The sequence below is a fragment of the Oncorhynchus nerka genome, linkage group LG22 (assembly GCF_034236695.1).
Source record: "Oncorhynchus nerka isolate Pitt River linkage group LG22, Oner_Uvic_2.0, whole genome shotgun sequence".
Taxonomy (NCBI): Eukaryota; Metazoa; Chordata; class Actinopteri; order Salmoniformes; family Salmonidae; genus Oncorhynchus; species Oncorhynchus nerka.
In genome coordinates, this window is record NC_088417.1 from 193,919 (window position 1) to 213,700 (window position 19,782).

Genomic DNA, 19,782 nt, shown 5'->3' on the forward strand with positions numbered 1-19,782 from the left:
CAGGAACTGTCCTAACCTCAGTCACACTAGGTCAGGAACTGTCCTAACCTTAACCTCAGTCACACTAGGTCAGGAACTGTCCTAACCTCAACCTCAGTCACACTAGGTCAGGAACTGTCCTAACCTCAGTCACACTAGGTCAGGAACTGTCCTAACCTCAGACACACTAGGTCAGGAACTGTCCTAACCTCAGACACACTAGGTCAGGAACTGTCCTAACCTTAACCTCAGACACACTAGGTCAGGAACTGTCCTAACCTCAACCTCAGTTACACTAGGTCAGGAACTGTCCTAACTCAGTCCTCAGGAACTGTCCTAACCTCAGTCACACTAGGTCAGGAACTGTCCTAACCTCAGTCACACTAGGTCAGGAACTGTCCTAACCTCAGTCACACTAGGTCAGGAACTGTCCTAACCAGACACACTTAACCTCAGTCACACTAGGTCAGGAACTGTCCTAAGGTCAGGAACTCAACCTCAGTCACACTAGGTCAGGAACTGTCAGTCACACTAACCTCAGTCACACTAGGTCAGGAACTGTCCTAACCTCAGACACACTAGGTCAGGAACTGTCCTAACCTCAGACACACTAGGTCAGGAACTGTCCTAACCTTAACCTCAGTCACACTAGGTCAGGAACTGTCCTAACCTCAACCTCAGACACACTAGGTCAGGAACTGTCCTATCCTTAACCTCAGACACACTAGGTCAGGAACTGTCCTAACCTCAGTCACACTAGGTCAGGAACTGTCCTATCCTTAACCTCAGACACACTAGGTCAGGAACTGTCCTAACCTCAGACACACTAGGTCAGGAACTGTCCTAACCTTAACCTCAGTCACACTAGGTCAGGAACTGTCCTAACCTCAACCTCAGTCACACTAGGTCAGGAACTGTCCTAACCTCAGTCACACTAGGTCAGGAACTGTCCTAACCTCAGACACACTAGGTCAGGAACTGTCCTAACCTCAGTCACACTAGGTCAGGAACTGTCCTAACCTTAACCTCAGTCACACTAGGTCAGGAACTGTCCTAACCTTAACCTCAGTCAAACTGTCCTAACCTCAGACACACTAGGTCAGGAACTGTCCTAACCTCAGACACACTAGGTCAGGAACTGTCCTAACCTTAACCTCAGACACACTAGGTCAGGAACTGTCCTAACCTCAGTCACACTAGGTCAGGAACTGTCCTAACCTTAACCTCAGTCACACTAGGTCAGGAACTGTCCTAACCTCAGTCACACTAGGTCAGGAACTGTCCTAACCTTAACCTCAGACACACTAGGTCAGGAACTGTCCTAACCTTAACCTCAGACACACTAGGTCAGGAACTGTCCTATCCTTAACCTCAGACACACTAGGTCAGGAACTGTCCTAACCTCAGACACACTAGGTCAGAAACTGTCCTAACCTCAGTCACACAGTTGACAGAAAACGGTTTGTTCTTGTTTGGGATTTTTTAAGGAACTGGCTCATCCAGCCAGCTCTCGATCAGAAACGCTCATCCAGCCAGCTCTCGATCAGAAACGCTCATCCAGCCAGCTCTTGATCAGAAACGCTCATCCAGCCAGCTCTCGATCAGAAACACTCTTCCAGCCAGCTCTCGATCAGAAACGCTCATCCAGCCAGCTCTCGATCAGAAACGCTCATCCAGCCAGCTCTCGATCAGAAACGCTCTTCCAGCCAGCTCTCGATCAGAAACGCTCTTCCAGCCAGCTCTCGATCAGAAACGCTCATCCAGCCAGCTCTCGATCAGAAACGCTCATCCAGCCAGCCAGCTCTCGATCAGAAACGCTCATCCAGCCAGCTCTCGATCAGAAACGCTCATCCAGCCAGCTCTCGATCAGAAACGCTCATCCAGCCAGCTCTCGATCAGAAACGCTCATCCAGCCAGCTCGATCAGAAACGCTCATCCAGCCAGCTCTCGATCAGAAACGCTCATCCAGCCAGCTCTCGATCAGAAACGCTCATCCAGCCAGCTCTCGATCAGAAACGCTCATCCAGCCAGCTCTCGATCAGAAACGCTCATCCAGCCAGCTCTCGATCAGAAACGCTCATCCAGCCAGCTCTCGATCAGAAACGCTCTTCCAGCCAGCTCTCGATCAGAAACGCTCTTCCAGCCAGCTCTCGATCAGAAACGCTCATCCAGCCAGCTCTCGATCAGAAACGCTCTTCCAGCCAGCTCTCGATCAGAAACGCTCATCCAGCCAGCTCTCGATCAGAAACGCTCTTCCAGCCAGCTCTCGATCAGAAACGCTCTTCCAGCCAGCTCTCGATCAGAAACGCTCATCCAGCCAGCTCTCGATCAGAAACGCTCTTCCAGCCAGCTCTCGATCAGAAACGCTCATCCAGCCAGCTCTCGATCAGAAACGCTCATCCAGCCAGCTCTCGATCAGAAACGCTCATCCAGCCAGCTCTCGATCAGAAACGCTCATCCATATTTTTTCCTATGTGTTACAGATGTGACACAGTTGGCTGACTGGTAAATATTTTTTTTATGGGGACAGGGTGATAAAAATACTATACTGACAGCTGATAGTAAAACTGTAGTACTTAGAGACGGTCCCTTCTCTGTAACAAATACTATACTGACAGCTGATAGTAAAACTGTAGTACTTAGAGACGGTCCCTTCTCTGTAACAAATACTATACTGACAGCTGATAGTAAAACTGTAGTACTTAGAGACGGTCCCTTCTCTGTAACAAATACTTCTAAGAAATGTATAGAGGTAATGTTCTTTTCCATCGTGAAGGAAATGGATTGTCCTCTGGAGTTAAGGAAGTTAGGAACCCGTCCAATCGTCTGTATCGTGGGTCCAATATTAGACATGATCTTTGTAAGGATTATTTTCATAAATGAAATCAAATTTGAATTTGTCCTTGAAGAGATGTGTGTAGTTTGGAGATAATGGGTTCCCCTTCACTGTTCCAAGGGTCTGGAGGTCAAATGTCAAATAGAAAAAGAGTTTTTTAGTGAGAACTAGTTGCTCAAGCTAAATGTTATCATTTGTTGGCATGTCGCTGGTTGGAGAGGAAGAACTAGAGGGCCACCATACCTCCGTCATTCAGAATGTTAGTCCTTCACTTATATCGTGTATATTTTGTAGTTTCGTTAGAAAGTCACTGGTGTCTTTTGAAATACCAATACTAATGGATGAATGTGAGAGTCCACATCAGACTGTTTTCCAGTTAGGGAGCCGGACAGGTGGAGGGTCTGATTTGTCAACCTTAAACAGGACCATAAAAGTATTGAAACCGGAGGTTTTGGGACAAACATATTTACATTTCTGTTCTGTTAAACATTTATTTTGTAGTCCTATATCGAGGACTTTTTATTCACTTTGATTTTATAGTTGGAGGTATCATCAAACATCTATTTATTGTAAATAAATAAATAATAATAATTAAATGTAAATACTAAAAATGTTTAATATGTTTATATGTTACTATTAGGAATCACTAATCCCACCTCCCTTATCTGATAATCAAATGATCATTAAGTCATCAGAGCATTTGTTCGACTCCTGGATGGTTGACGTTGTAGATGTGGACGCTCACTGCGTCTCTGTAGTCAGTCATTTTTCATATTGACTTGAAAGGCTGTTTGTAACTGTATATGTTCCAAAGGAAAGCCCTTTGCTTAAAACATCCGTTCACTAGAAAGCTGTTTTATCTGATGAGTTAGAAACTAGAAATATCTAGGAGTTTGGATGAGACATTCATTCGTCCTGTTGAGAATCTGGAGAAGAAGATTAGGTTGAGAAAAGGTTTTATTACGGGCGTAAGGTTTTTCCTTTAGAGGCCATAAGAGTTGCTAACGGGGTACATTCCTGTCTGTCTTGGACTACAGTCATTTCTATGCAGACCTCATGCACCACCCTGGAGGCACATGATGCTGTGTTTCACGCAGCTCTTAGGTTTATTATCTACCTACACCACTAGTACAGGGCAAAGCATTCAGACCTCCACAGTTTGAAACGTGACAGCCTTATTCTGAAATGGATTCAATTATTGTTTTTTTTCTCTCATCAATCTATACACAATAACCCATAATGACAAATGCAAAAATAGGTTTTTAGAATTTTTTTAAATGGATATTTACAACAAAAAAAAACACTGAAATATTGCTTTTGCATAAGTGTTCAGACCCTTTACTCAGTACTTTATTGAAGCACCTTTGACAGCGATTACTGCCTCGAGTCTTCTTGGGTATGACGCTACAAGCGTGGCACTCCTTTGTTGAGTTTCGCCTCTTCTTCTCAAGCTCTGTCAGGTTGGATGGGGGGCATCGCTGCAGAATTTCTTTGGTACCCTTCCCCAGATCTGTGCCTCGACACAATCCTGTCTCGGAGCTCTATGGTCAATTCCTTCAACCTCATGGCTTGGTTTTTGCTCTGACATGCACTGTCAACTGTAGGACCTTCTATAGACAGGTGCTGGCCTTTGGAAATCATGTCCAATCAATTGAATTTACCACAGGTGGACTCCAATCAAGTTGTAGAAACATCTCAAGGATGATCAATGGAAACAGGATGCACCTGAGCTCAATTTCGAGTCTCATAGCAAATGGATCTGAATTTTATTTTTATTTGCAAACATTTCTAAAAAACTGTTTTTGTCATTATGGGGTGTTGTGTGTAGATTGATTGGGGAAAAATACAATTGAATCCATTTTAGAATAAGGCTATAATGTAACAAAATGTGGAAAGAGGGAAGGGGTCTGAATACATTCTGAATGCCCTGCATCTCCTCTCCTCTCTCTCCTCTCCCTCTCTCTTTCTCTCTCTCTGCCAGCTCTCAGCGTAGTCTCTCTCTGCCAGCTCTCAGCGTAGTCTCTCTCTGCCAGCTCTCAGCGTAGTCTCTCTCTCTGCCAGATCTCAGCTTAGTCTCTCTCTCTGCCAGATCTCAGCTTAGTCTCTCTCTGCCAGCTCTCAGCGTAGTCTCTCTCTCTGCCAGCTCCCAGCTCAGTCGCTCTCTCTGCCAGCTCTCAGCTCAGTCGCTGTCTCTGCCAGCTCTCAGCTCAGTCGCTGTCTCTGCCAGCTCTCAGCTCAGTCGCTCTCTCTGCCAGCTCTCAGCTCAGTCGCTCTCTCTGCCAGCTCTCAGCTCAGTCTCTCTCTCTCTCTGCCAGCTCTCAGCCCAGTCTCTCTCCCTGCCAGCTCTCAGTCCAGTCTCTCTCTCTGCCAGCTCTCAGCTCAGTCTCTCTCTCTCTCTCTCTCTCTGCCAGCTCTCAGCTCAGTCTCTCTCTCTCTCTCTCTGCCAGATCTCAGCCCAGTCTCTCTCTCTCTGCCAGATCTCAGCCCAGTCTCTCTCTCTGCCAGCTCTCAGCGTAGTCGCTCTCTCTGCCAGCTCTCAGCTCAGTCTCTCTCTCTCTCTGCCAGCTCTCAGCTCAGTCAATTTCAATTAAATTCAAGGGCTTTATTGGCATGGGAAACATGTGTTAACATTGCCAAAGCAAGTGAGTTAGATAATATATAAAGTGAATATATAAAGTGAAATAAACAATAAAAATTAACAGTAAACATTACACACACAGAAGTTTCAAAACAATAAAGACATTACAAATGTCATATTATTTATATACAGTGTTTTAACAATGTACAAATGATAAAGGACACAAGATAAAATAAATAAGCATAAATATGGGTTGTATTTACAATGGTGTGTGTTCTTCGCTGGTTGCCCTTTTCTCGTGGCAACAGGTCACACATCTTGCTGCTGTGGTGGCACACTGTGGAATTTCACCCAGTAGATATGGGAGTCTCTCTCTCTGCCGACTCTCAGCTCAGTCTCTCTCTCTCTCTCTCTGCCAGCTCTCAGCTCAGTCTCTCTCTCTCTCTCTCTGCCAGCTCTCAGCTCAGTCTCTCTCTCTCTCTGCCAGCTCTCAGCTCAGTCTCTCTCTCTCTCTGCCAGCTCTCAGCTCAGTCTCTCTCTCTCTCTGCCAGCTCTCAGCTCAGTCTCTCTCTCTCTCTCTGCCAGCTCTCAGCCCAGTCTCTCTCTCTCTGCCAGCTCTCAGCTCAGTCTCTCTCTCTCTCTCTCTCTCTCTGCCAGCTCTCAGCTCAGTCTCTCTCTCTCTCTCTGCCAGCTCTCAGCCCAGTCTCTCTCTCTCTCTCTGCCAGCTCTCAGCCCAGTCTGTCTTTGTTTTAGACCACATTGTTGCTTTGATATCCACCACAGGACAGGAAGAGATGGTCCTCTGTGTTGGACCAGCCGGTTAGGCTAGCTACTGTTGTCTAAGCTCCTCAGCATTGTGGACCTGAAGGCTACCATAGTAGCAGACTGACTGACTGGCACAGATTTGTTTTTTAAAAACTTTGTGGTTGTGAATGACCGTTTGATAATGAGCTAACGTCTGACCGCTCTATTCTGAAGGAACTGAAGGACTTGTTTGGCTGGTGATAAACATGGGGAAACTTTGTAACACTTTATTAAGAAAACAGGAAGATCCCCTCATCTGTGATCTGAGCAATCAAGTGTGTGCGGCGTGACTGCCGAGGGTAAAATCTTTGCGTCCTCTGATAAGAATGTTACAACAACAGGAAGAGGGCTCTTGAGTCATAGACACACAGCAACTATAGAGACTACTGACATGTAGCCTGATGTGATGTATAGCTTGACCACATACCGCCTACACTGAAAACAACTGAGCCGGGTGACTGGTGACTGGAGCCGGGTGACTGGAGCCGGGTGACTGGAGCCGGGTGACTGGAGCCGGGTGACTGGAGCCGGGTGACTGGAGACTGGTGACTGGAGACTGGAGCTGGGTGACTGGAGACTGGAGCCGGGTGACTGGAGACTGGAGCCTGGTGACTGGAGACTGGAGCCTGGTGACTGGAGACTGGAGCCGGGTGACTGTAGACTGGAGCCGGGTGACTGGAGACTGGAGCCGGGTGACTGGAGACTGGAGCCGGGTGACTGGAGACTGGAGCTGGGTGACTGGAGCCGGGTGACTGGAGCCTGGTGACTGGAGCCCGGTGACTGGAGCCTGGAGCCGGGTGACTGGAGACTGGAGACGGGTGACTGGAGACGGGTGACTGGTGACTGGAGCCGGGTGACTGGAGACTGGAGCCGGGTGACTGGAGACTGGAGACTGGAGGCAGGACTGCCGGGTGACTGGAGCCGGGTGACTGGAGACGGGTGACTGGAGACTGGAGCCTGGTGACTGGAGACTGGAGACCGGAGCCGGGTGACTGGTGACTGGAGCCGGGTGACTGGAGACTGGTGACTGGAGCCGGGTGACTGGAGACTGGTGACTGGAGACTGGTGACTGGAGACTGGGTGACTGGAGACTGGAGCCGGGTGACTGGAGCCGGGTGACTGGAGACTGGTGACTGGAGCCGGGTGACTGGAGACTGGTGACTGGAGACTGGTGACTGGAGACTGGTGACTGGAGACTGGAGACTGGGTGACTGGAGACTGGTGACTGGAGACTGGAGACTGGTGACTGGAGCCTGGTGACTGGAGCCGGGTGACTGGAGCCGGGTGACTGGAGCCGGGTGACTGGAGACTGGTGACTGGAGACTGGAGACTGGAGCTGGGTGACTGGAGCTGGGTGACTGGAGACTGGTGACTGGAGACTGGTGACTGGTGACTGGAGACTGGTGACGGGTGACGGGTGACTGGAGACTGGTGACTGGAGCCGGGTGACTGGAGACTGGTGACTGGAGCCGGGTGACTGGAGACTGGTGACTGGAGCCGGGTGACTGGAGACTGGAGCCTGGTGACTGGAGACTGGAGCCTGGTGACTGGAGCCGGGTGACTGGAGCCGGGTGACTGGAGACTGGAGACTGGTGACTGGTGACTGGAGACTGGAGCCGGGTGACTGGAGACTGGAGACTGGAGCCGGGTGACCACAAAATGTAGAACGTGTCATATTTCGGAGATTTTCTAGCTACATTCCAGTGGAGCCGGGTGGAGTAGATTCACACGGCTGTGATTCACACGCCGGGTGACTGGAGGCTGGAGCCTGAGCCGGGTGAGATCCACACGGGTGACTGTAGATCCACTGGAGACGTGCTGGAGATCCGGGTGACACGGGTGACTGGAGACTGGAGATCCACCACAAAATGTAGAACGTGTCATATTTCGGAGATTTTCTAGCTACATTCCAGTTGTAGATTCACACGGCTGTAGATTCACACGGCTGTAGATCCACACGGCTGTAGATCCACACGGCTGTAGATTCGCACGGCTGTAGATTCGCACGGCTGTAGATTCGCACGGCTGTAGATTCGCACGGCTGTAGATTCGCACGGCTGTAGATTCGCACGGCTGTAGATTCGCACGGCTGTAGATTCACACAGCTGTTGTATGAATGTTCTGAATGAGTGAAACTAGGTGTAGGATATGAGTGTTGTGTGTTTCGGGGCCACAGCTGTTTTTTTTGTTTTTATTTCACCTTTATTTAACCAGGTAGGCCAGTTGAGAACAAGTTCTCATTTACAACTGCTACCTGGCAAAGATAAAGCAAAGCAGTGCAACACAAACAACAACACAGAGTTACACATGGAATAAACAACTGTGCAGTCAATAATACAGTAGAAAAATCTACATACAGTGTGTGGAAATGAAGTACGGAGGTGAGGCAATAAATGCATAGTCAGAGTTGCAAAGAAAAAGCCAAAGACATATCTCAGACTGGCCAAGATTAAGATGGACAAAAGAACACAGACAGAGGAACATCCAGGAGTCGCCTCTTCACTGTTGACTTTGAGACTGGTGCTTTGCAGGTACTATTTAATGAAGCTGTCATTTGAGGACTTGTGAGGCATCTGTTTCTAAAACTAGACACTCTTTTTTTACTTGTCCTCTTGCTCAGTTGTGCACCGGGGCCTCCCACTCCTCTTTCTATTCTGGTTAGAGCCAGTTTGCTCTGTCGAGATCTTCAGTTTCTTGACAATTTCAAGGATGGAAAGCCTTCATTTCTCAGAACAAGAATAGACTGACGAGTTTCAGAAGAAAGGTTTTGAACCTGTAATTGAACCCAGAAATGCTGATGCTCCAGATACTCAACTAGTCTAAAGAAGGCCAGTTGTATTGCTTCTTTAATCAGAACAACAGATTTAAGCTGTGATAACATAATTGCAAAAGGGTTTTCTAATGATCAATTATCCTTATTTATGATCAACTTGGATTAGCTAACACAACGTGCCATTGGGGCACAGGAGGGATGGTTGCTGATAATGGGCCTCTGTACGCCTACAGTGAGGAGAACAAGTATTTGATACACTGCTGATTTTGCAGGTTTTCCTACTAGCATGTAGAGGTCTGTAATTTTTATCATAGGTACACTTCAACTGTGAGAGACTGTGAGAGACGGAATCTAAAACAAAAATCGAGAAAATCACATTGTGTGATTTTTAAGTAATTAATTTGCATTTTATTGCATGACATAAGTATTTGATACATCAGAAAAGCAGTATTTGGTACAGAAACCTTTGTTTGCCATTACAGAGATCATATGTTTCCTGTAGTTCTTGACCAGGTTTGCACACACTGCAGCAGGGATTTTGGCCCACTCCTCCATACAGACCTTCTCCAGATCCTTCAGGTTTCGGGGCTGTCGCTGAGCAATACAGACTTTCATCTCCCTCCAAAGATGTTCTATTGGGTTCAGGTCTGGAGACTGGTTATGCCACTCCAGGACCTTGAGATGCTTCTTATGGAGCCACTCCTTAGTTGCCCTGGCTGAGAGGGCTCGTTTCTGGGCTCAGCTTGGTTGGTGAGGTCCAACACAAGCTGACTGAGAGGACTCGTTTCTGGGTTCAGCTTGGTTGGTTAGGTCCAACACCAGCTGACTGAGATGGCTCGTTTCTGGGCTCAGCTTGGTTGGTGAGGTCCAACACCAGCTGACTGAGAGGGCTCGTTTCTGGGCTCAGCTTGTTTGGTTAGGTCCAACACCAGCTGACTGAGAGGGCTCGTTTCTGGGCTCAGCTTGTTTGGTGAGGTCCAACACCAGCTGACTGAGAGGGCTCGTTTCTGGGCTCAGCTTGTTTGGTTAGGTCCAACACCAGCTGACTGAGAGGGCTCGTTTCTGGGTTCAGCTTGTTTGGTGAGGTCCAACACCAGCTGACTGAGAAGACTCGTTTCTGGACTCAGCTCTTGGGTTTGAAGTGCTTTATATACTTGAATTTAGCCCCAAAAATTGTATGATATTTTCTGTATTTTCATGGAAAACAACCCAATTCTGCCCTACATTAGTTGGTCTATTTCTCTGGACAGAATTCTGCATGTAGGGCTTCAACTGGATGTCTGTGCCACATTTTAAGGTCCAGTTTATTGAGTGGCCCCCAAACCTCACTTCCTGAAAGAGCTTAATGGTAGGAGTGGCCCCCAAACCTCACTTCCTGAAAGAGCTTAATGGTAGGAGTGGCCCCCAAACCTCACTTCCTGAAAGAGCTTAATGGTAAGATTACACTGTCAAATATTTTGGTCCAAATTCTAATTGGGATGTTGATTTTGAATAATTAGTTTTTTATTGCATACAATTCTCTCTTTGAGTTCATTCCATATTCAAGTTTCCCGATGCAGATATGGTCACAATTCAAAATGCTACAGAAAACCTTTCCCAAGTTGCTGTTTACGCAAATTCCTCTGTAATATTGGGGTCTGATTTGTCTCCACTTCTGTTGATAGTGGAGATGAGCCCCTGCTTCCAGACACCAGGGAAGTAGACAGAAGTTAAAACCACGTTGAACAGTTTAAACACAGCATTTTGCAACTCAGGTGTGCTGTTTTTCAGCATTTCATTTCTGATGTTTTCTAGACCACAAGCGTTCTTTGGTTTTATAGGTTCCAGGTTTTCATTTAGTTCCTGTTGGGTTATTAGTTCGAATGGATTTTGGTTGTTACATTTTTTTGTATGTCTTTTTGTGAGATGTGTTTGTATAGATTCCCAAAATAAGTTTTCCAAATTCCTTCATCTTTGTCGTGCTTAAATTGTTCCACATGTCCCAGAACTGATTTTGGTCAATTACGTTTTCAATTTCATCAAGTGTCTTGTTGGTATAATTCAATTTCTTGAGTTTCAGTGTTTGTTTATACTGTTTCAGTGTTGTTTCACAGTATTCATATCGTAGCTCTGGGTTGTTTTGCTGCTTATGTTTTTCATTTGATATTTGTCTTAGGTGTTTTCCAATTGTTTTACATTCGTTATCAAACCATTTTTCAGAACCGTTTTGTTTTTTGTGTCATTTCAAATGTGCTTTTGATGCTGCTTTTGGCGACCTGTATAGGGTTCATCCTGTATTTGAGTTTAATGTGTCAATGAATCCCTCTGCACGACCCATCTGCACGTTCATGTTGTAGAGTTTATTGGGCTGTTTTTTTTTTTTAATGAATATTGCTGGTTCATTTCTTCAGAAACACGTTGATCTGACTGTGGTCTGACATGGTGTCTGTGGTCTGACATGGTGTCTGTGGTCTGACATGGTGTCTGTGGTCTGACATGGTGTCTGTGGTCTGACATGGTGTCTGTGGTCTGACATGGTGTCTGTGGTCTGACATGGTGTCTGTGGTCTGACATGGTGTCTGTGGTCTGACATGGTGTCTGTGGTCTGACATGGTGTCTGTGGTCTGATAGTGGTGTCTGTGGTCTGACATGGTGTCTGTGGTCTGACATGGTGTCTGTGGTCTGATAGTGGTGTCTGGTCTGACATGGTGTCTGTGGTCTGACATGGTGTCTGTGGTCTGACATGGTGTCTGTGGTCTGACATGGTGTCTGTGGTCTGATAGTGGTGTCTGTGGTCTGACATGGTGTCTGTGGTCTGACATGGTGTCTGTGGTCTGACATGGTGTCTGTGGTCTGACATGGTGTCTGTGGTCTGACATGGTGTCTGTGGTCTGACATGGTGTCTGTGGTCTGACATGGTGTCTGTGGTCTGACATGGTGTCTGTGGTCTGACATGGTGTCTGTGGTCTGACATGGTGTCTGTGGTCTGACATGGACCCCTCCGCCGTTAGTACATTCAAATCATTCACTGTCAGTGATGGAGGAGGGGTCAATGTCAGTGATGGCATAATCGACTACACTTTTCCCAAGAGCTGAGCAGTAAGTAAACTGACCTAAAGAGTCCCCTCTGATTCTACCATGAAGCCTGTACAGGCCTAAGACTACTGACCTAAAGAGTCCCCTCTGATTCTACCATGAAGCCTTTACAGGCCTAAGACTACTGACCTAAAGAGTCCCCTCTGATTCTACCATGAAGCCTGTACAGGCCTAAGACTACTGACCTAAAGAGTCCCCTCTGATTCTACCATGAAGCCTGTACAGGCCTAAGACTACTGACCTAAAGAGTCCCCTCTGATTCTACCATGAAGCCTGTACAGGCCTAAGACTACTGATCTAAAGAGTCCCCTCTGATTCTACCATGAAGCCTGTACAGGCCTAAGACTACTGACCTAAAGAGTCCCCTCTGATTCTACCATGAAGCCTTTACAGGCCTAAGACTACTGACCTAAAGAGTCCCCTCTGATTCTACCATGAAGCCTGTACAGGCCTAAGACTACTGACCTAAAGAGTCCCCTCTGATTCTACCATGAAGCCTGTACAGGCCTAAGACTTGACAGAGATGTCCTGTTTCTGGTCAGGATTCGGTCAGTACTGTTTCTATTATGTATAATAGAACTACTGTACAAGGAGGGTGGTTACCTCCCTCATCAGAACCTCTTCTCACATTGACATCTCCACAAAGAAGCACTGAAATGTAATGATTTCTGTCTGGAGATTATCCAAAAACAGACCATCCTAATATGAAGAATCTGGAGGAGGAGCACAAGCTGCACATATGTATACATCATTGTCACAATAGATTGAACCTTTGTTGGGTTTTAGCCAAATGTGATTAGTACCTTTTTATCATTTCATTCAGTGCTAAGTCCTGCTCATGCCAAATGATGATCAAATCAGATGTTATTGGTCACATACACATGGTTAGCAGATGTTATTGGTCACATGGTTAGCAGATGTTATTGGTCACATGGTTAGCAGATGTTATTGGTCACAAACACATGGTTAGCAGATGTTATTGGTCACATGGTTAGCAGATGTTATTGGTCACAAACACATGATTAGCAGATGGTATTGGTCACATACACATGGTTAGCAGATGGTATTGGTCACATACACATGGTTAGCAGATGTTATTGGTCACATACACATGGTTAGCAGATGTTATTGGTCACATGGTTAGCAGATGTTATTGGTCACATGGTTAGCAGATGTTATTGGTCACAGGGTTAGCAGATGTTATTGGTCACATGGTTATCAGATGTTAATGGTCACATACACATGGTTAGCAGATGTTATTGGTCACATACACATGGTTAGCAGATGTTATTGGTCACATGGTTAGCAGATGTTATTGGTCACATGGTTAGCAGATGTTATTGGTCACATGGTTAGCAGATGTTATTGGTCACATGGTTAGCAGATGTTATTGGTCACATGGTTAGCAGATGTTATTGGTCACATACACATGGTTAGCAGATGTTATTGGTCACATGGTTAGCAGATGTTATTGGTCACAAACACATGGTTAGCAGATGGTATTGGTCACATACACATGGTTAGCAGATGTTATTGGTCACATACACATGGTTAGCAGATGTTATTGGTCACATGGTTAGCAGATGTTATTGGTCACATGGTTAGCAGATGTTATTGGTCACAGGGTTAGCAGATGTTATTGGTCACATGGTTATCAGATGTTAATGGTCACATACACATGGTTAGCAGATGTTATTGGTCACATACACATGGTTAGCAGATGTTATTGGTCACATGGTTAGCAGATGTTATTGGTCACATACACATGGTTAGTAGATGTTATTGGTCACATACACATGGTTAGCAGATGTTATTGGTCACATACACATGGTTAGTAGATGTTATTGGTCACATACACATGGTTAGCAGATGTTATTGGTCACATGGTTAGTAGATGTTATTGGTCACATACACATGGTTAGCAGATGTTAATGGTCACATGGTTAGCAGATGTTATTGGTCACATACACATGGTTAGCAGATGTTAATGGTCACATGGTTAGCAGATGTTATTGGTCACATACACATGGTTAGCAGATGTTATTGGTCACATGGTTAGTAGATGTTATTGGTCACATACACATGGTTAGCAGATGTTAATGGTCACATGGTTAGCAGATGTTATTGGTCACATACACATGGTTAGCAGATGTTATTGGTCACATGGTTAGCAGATGTTATTGGTCACATACACATGGTTATCAGATGTTATTGGTCACATACACATGGTTAGCAGATGTTAATGGTCACATGGTTAGCAGATGTTAATGGTCACATGGTTAGCAGATGTTAATGGTCACATGGTTAGCAGATGTTATTGGTCACGTGGTTAGCAGATGTTATTGGTCACATACACATGGTTAGTAGATGTTATTGGTCACATACACATGGTTAGCAGATGTTATTGGTCACATGGTTAGTAGATGTTATTGGTCACATACACATGGTTAGCAGATGTTAATGGTCACATGGTTAGCAGATGTTAATGGTCACATACACATGGTTAGCAGATGTTATTGGTCACATGGTTAGTAGATGTTATTGGTCACATACACATGGTTAGTAGATGTTATTGGTCACATACACATGGTTAGCAGATGTTAATGGTCACATACACATGTTTAACAGATGTTATTGGTCACATACACATGGTTAGCAGATGTTATTGGTCACATGGTTAGCAGATGTTATTGGTCACATGGTTAGCAGATGTTATTGGTCACGTGGTTAGCAGATGTTATTGGTCACATACACATGGTTAGCAGATGTTATTGGTCACGTGGTTAGCAGATGTTATTGGTCACATACACATGGTTAGCAGATGTTATTGGTCACATAGACATGGTTAGCAGATGTTATTGGTCACATGGTTAGCAGATGTTATTGGTCACATACACATGGTTAGCAGATGTTATTGGTCACATACACATGGTTAGCAGATGTCATTGGTCACATAGACATGGTTACCAGATGTTATTGGTCACATGGTTAGCAGATGTTATTGGTCACATACACATGGTTAGCAGATGTTATTGGTCACATGGTTATCAGATGTTATTGGTCACATGGTTATCAGATGTTATTGGTCACATGGTTAGCAGATGTTATTGGTCACATACACATGGTTACCAGATGTTATTGGTCACATGGTCAGCAGATGTTACTGGTCACATACACATGGTTAGCAGATGTTATTGGTCACATACACATGGTTAGCAGATGTTATTGGTCACATACACATGGTTAGCATATGTTATTGGTCACATAGACATGGTTACCAGATGTTATTGGTCACATGGTTAGCAGATGTTATTGGTCACATACACATGGTTAGCAGATGATATTGGTCACATGGTTAGCAGATGTTATTGGTCACATGGTTATCAGATGTTATTGGTCACATGGTTAGCAGATGTTATTGGTCACATACACATGGTTACCAGATGTTATTGGTCACATGGTCAGCAGATGTTACTGGTCACATACACATGGTTAGCAGATGTTAATGGTCACATACACATGGTTAGCAGATGTTAATGGTCACATGGTTAGCAGATGTTAATGGACACATGGTTAGCAGATGTTAATGGTCACATGGTTAGCAGATGTTAATGGTCACATACACATGGTTAGCAGATGTTAATGGTCACCTACACATGGTTAGCAGATGTTATTGGTCACATACACATGGTTAGCAGATGTTATTGGTCACATACACATGGTTAGCAGATGTTATTGGTCACATGGTTAGCAGATGTTATTGGTCACATACACATGGTTAGCAGATGTTATTGGTCACATACACATGGTTAGCAGATGTTATTGGTCACATGGTTAGTAGATGTTATTGGTCACATACACATGGTTAGCAGATGTTATTGGTCACATGGTTAGCAGATGTTAATGGTCACATACACATGGTTAGCAGATGTTCTTGGTCACATGGTTAGCAGATGTTAATGGTCACATACACATGGTTAGCAGATGTTATTGGTCACATACACATGGTTAGCAGATGTTAATGGTCACATACACATGGTTAGCAGATGTTATTGGTCACATACACATGGTTAGTAGATGTTATTGGTCACATACACATGGTTAGCAGATGTTAATGGTCACATGGTTAGCAGATGTTAATGGTCACATACACATGGTTAGCAGATGTTATTGGTCACATGGTTAGTAGATGTTATTGGTCACATACACATGGTTAGTAGATGTTATTGGTCACATACACATGGTTAGCAGATGTTAATGGTCACATACACATGTTTAACAGATGTTATTGGTCACATACACATGGTTAGCAGATGTTATTGGTCACATGGTTAGCAGATGTTATTGGTCACATGGTTAGCAGATGTTATTGGTCACGTGGTTAGCAGATGTTATTGGTCACATACACATGGTTAGCATATGTTATTGGTCACGTGGTTAGCAGATGTTATTGGTCACATACACATGGTTAGCAGATGTTATTGGTCACATAGACATGGTTAGCAGATGTTATTGGTCACATGGTTAGCAGATGTTATTGGTCACATACACATGGTTAGCAGATGTTATTGGTCACATACACATGGTTAGCAGATGTCATTGGTCACATAGACATGGTTACCAGATGTTATTGGTCACATGGTTAGCAGATGTTATTGGTCACATACACATGGTTAGCAGATGTTATTGGTCACATGGTTATCAGATGTTATTGGTCACATGGTTATCAGATGTTATTGGTCACATGGTTAGCAGATGTTATTGGTCACATACACATGGTTACCAGATGTTATTGGTCACATGGTCAGCAGATGTTACTGGTCACATACACATGGTTAGCAGATGTTATTGGTCACATACACATGGTTAGCAGATGTTATTGGTCACATACACATGGTTAGCATATGTTATTGGTCACATAGACATGGTTACCAGATGTTATTGGTCACATGGTTAGCAGATGTTATTGGTCACATACACATGGTTAGCAGATGATATTGGTCACATGGTTAGCAGATGTTATTGGTCACATGGTTATCAGATGTTATTGGTCACATGGTTAGCAGATGTTATTGGTCACATACACATGGTTACCAGATGTTATTGGTCACATGGTCAGCAGATGTTACTGGTCACATACACATGGTTAGCAGATGTTAATGGTCACATACACATGGTTAGCAGATGTTAATGGTCACATGGTTAGCAGATGTTAATGGACACATGGTTAGCAGATGTTAATGGTCACATGGTTAGCAGATGTTAATGGTCACATACACATGGTTAGCAGATGTTAATGGTCACCTACACATGGTTAGCAGATGTTATTGGTCACATACACATGGTTAGCAGATGTTATTGGTCACATACACATGGTTAGCAGATGTTATTGGTCACATGGTTAGCAGATGTTATTGGTCACATACACATGGTTAGCAGATGTTATTGGTCACATACACATGGTTAGCAGATGTTATTGGTCACATGGTTAGTAGATGTTATTGGTCACATACACATGGTTAGCAGATGTTATTGGTCACATGGTTAGCAGATGTTAATGGTCACATACACATGGTTAGCAGATGTTCTTGGTCACATGGTTAGCAGATGTTAATGGTCACATACACATGGTTAGCAGATGTTATTGGTCACATACACATGGTTAGCAGATGTTAATGGTCACATACACATGGTTAGCAGATGTTATTGGTCACATACACATGGTTAGTAGATGTTATTGGTCACATACACATGGTTAGCAGATGTTATTGGTCACATACACATGGTTAGCAGATGTTATTGGTCACATACACATGGTTAGCAGATGTTCTTGGTCACATACACATGGTTAGCAGATGTTATTGGTCACATACACATGGTTAGTAGATGTTATTGGTCACATACACATGGTTAGCAGATGTTATTGGTCACATGGTTAGCAGATGTTATTGGTCACATACACATGGTTAGCAGATGTTCTTGGTCACATGGTTAGCAGATGTTAATGGTCACATACACATGGTTAGCAGATGTTATTGGTCACATACACATGGTTAGCAGATGTTAATGGTCACATACACATGGTTAGCAGATGTTATTGGTCACATGGTCAGCAGATGTTATTGGTCACATACACATGGTTAGCAGATGTTATTGGTCACATACACATGGTTAGCAGATGTTAATGGTCACCTACACATGGTTAGCAGATGTTAATGGTCACATGGTTAGCAGATGTTAATGGTCACATGGTTAGCAGATGTTAATGGTCACGTACACAGGGTTACCAGATGTTAATGCGAGTGTAGTAAAATGCTTGTGCTTCTAGTTCTGACAGTGTAGTAATATCTAACAAGTAATCTAACAATTCCCAACAACTACCTAATACACACACATCTAAGTAAAGGGGTGGAATAAGAATATGTACATATAAATATATGGATGAGCGATGGCCGAACGGCATAGGCAAGATGCTATAGGTGGTATAAAATACAGTATACACATATGAGATGAGTAATATAGTGGGACGGTGAGCCATTCTGACACTGAGCAGTGAGGTACAGTCCACAGTGATCTCTTGATTAATTTAGTTGATTATCTGTCCTGGGGAGGGTGGTAGGCTGGAGCAGACTGGGAAGCTGGTTGGTTGACCTGGGCTGGAGGAGACTGGGAGGCTGGTTAGTTGACCTGGGCTGGAGCAGACTGGGAAGCTGGTTGGTTGACCTGGGCTGGAGCAGACTGGGAAGCTGGTTAGTTGACCTGGGCTGGAGCAGACTGGGAGGCTGGTTGGTTGACCTGGGCTGGAGCAGACTGGGAAGCTGGTTGGTTGACCTGGGCTGGAGCAGACTGGGAGGCTGGTTGGTTGACCTGGGCTGGAGCAGACTGGGAAGCTGGTTGGTTGACCTGGGCTGGAGCAGACTGGGAAGCTGGTTGGTTGACCTGGGCTGGAGCAGACTGGGAAGCTGGTTGGTTGACCTGGGCTGGAGCAGACTGGGAAGCTGGTTGGTTGACCTGGGCTGGAGCAGACTGGGAAGCTGGTTGGTTGACCTGGGCTGGAGCAGACTGGGAAGCTGGTTAGTTGACCTGGGCTGGAGCAGACTGGGAAGCTGGTTGGTTGACCTGGGCTGGAGCAGACTGGGAAGCTGGTTGGTTGACCTGGGCTGGAGCAGACTGGGAAGCTGGTTGGTTGACCTGGGCTGGGGCAGACTGGGAGGCTGGTTGGTTGACCTGGGCTGGAGCAGACTGGGAAGCTGGTTGGTTGACCTGGGCTGGAGCAGACTGGGAAGCTGGTTGGTTGACCTGGGCTGGAGCAGACTGGGAAGCTGGTTGGTTGACCTGGGCTGGAGCAGACTGGGAAGCTGGTTGGTTGACCTGGGCTGGAGCAGACTGGGAGGCTGGTTGGTTGACCTGGGCTGGAGCAGACTGGGAAGCTGGTTGGTTGACCTGGGCTGGAGCAGACTGGGAAGCTGGTTGGTTGACCTGGGCTGGAGCAGACTGGGAAGCTGGTTGGTTGACCTGGGCTGGAGCAGACTGGGAAGCTGGTTGGTTGACCTGGGCTGGAGCAGACTGGGAGGCTGGTTAGTTGACCTGGGCTGGAGCAGACTGGGAGGCTGGTTGGTTGACCTGGGCTGGAGCAGACTGGGAGGCTGGTTGGTTGACCTGGGCTGGAGCAGACTGGGAAGCTGGTTGGTTGACCTGGGCTGGAGCAGACTGGGAAGCTGGTTGGTTGACCTGGGC

General features: G+C 45.5%; 1 protein-coding gene across 4 annotated transcripts in view; it reads left to right on the forward strand.

Moving 5' to 3' along the window:
- LOC115127707 (SH2/SH3 adapter protein Nck1-like) overlaps nucleotides 1-19,782 on the forward strand; it is a 164,462-nt gene that overhangs the window by 75,168 nt on the left and 69,512 nt on the right. The window lies entirely within an intron of this gene.